This window comes from Solanum tuberosum, unplaced genomic scaffold, assembly GCF_000226075.1.
Source record: "Solanum tuberosum cultivar DM 1-3 516 R44 unplaced genomic scaffold, SolTub_3.0 scf00132, whole genome shotgun sequence".
Classification (NCBI taxonomy): domain Eukaryota; kingdom Viridiplantae; phylum Streptophyta; class Magnoliopsida; order Solanales; family Solanaceae; genus Solanum; species Solanum tuberosum.
The window spans coordinates 113998-114705 of NW_006239055.1; positions in this window are offsets into that span (position 1 = coordinate 113998).

Below are 708 nucleotides of genomic sequence, written 5' to 3' on the forward strand. Positions count from 1 at the left end.
ATTAGATACATTGCAAGTTACTAATTTAAGTGTAATCAATTATTTTGTATCATGTTTAAGCGTTGGGTAATTTTTGTATAATATTCAACTATTGGGCATTTAGTATCAGATACAAATATCTGTCAGATTGTATAGATCATCAATTGGTATTGAGTATCAATTACTCTTTTTTATCATTATGTATCAATTAAACATTAAGATACTTTGTAGTTACAATTATGTATCATAGGATTAACTTGACATGTTTCTCATGATAATGCCTTTGTTGAGTTCCTTAGTGACGAAATCAACATCCCATCAAATGGTTTTCGAGCTGATTATCTTCACACAAGATATGAAGCATTATTATGGAGATACGATACTGAAAAGGCAAAGTCAGATTATGTCAGCAATAAAAATGATCCTCTAAAGTCCAAGGGTCGCTTCACTCCATCGCAGCAAGATGATTTGGTTCATGTCGAATAGCGATTATGTATCAACGAATATACACCCTTTGATGTTTTGTTTCGTTTTTTAAGACAATTTTACTTAGGCTTTAGAGTGTTACTCTAAAAACTGTTTCATGTCATTTTCTGAATTTGTTATTGATTATATCATGTAAATTCTTATATTTTGTGTTTTAATTATAGTGTCATTGATACATAACATATCATAGGATACTTAAATCTTTCACATTATTCATTTGAATTTCAGAAACATAAGTATCAT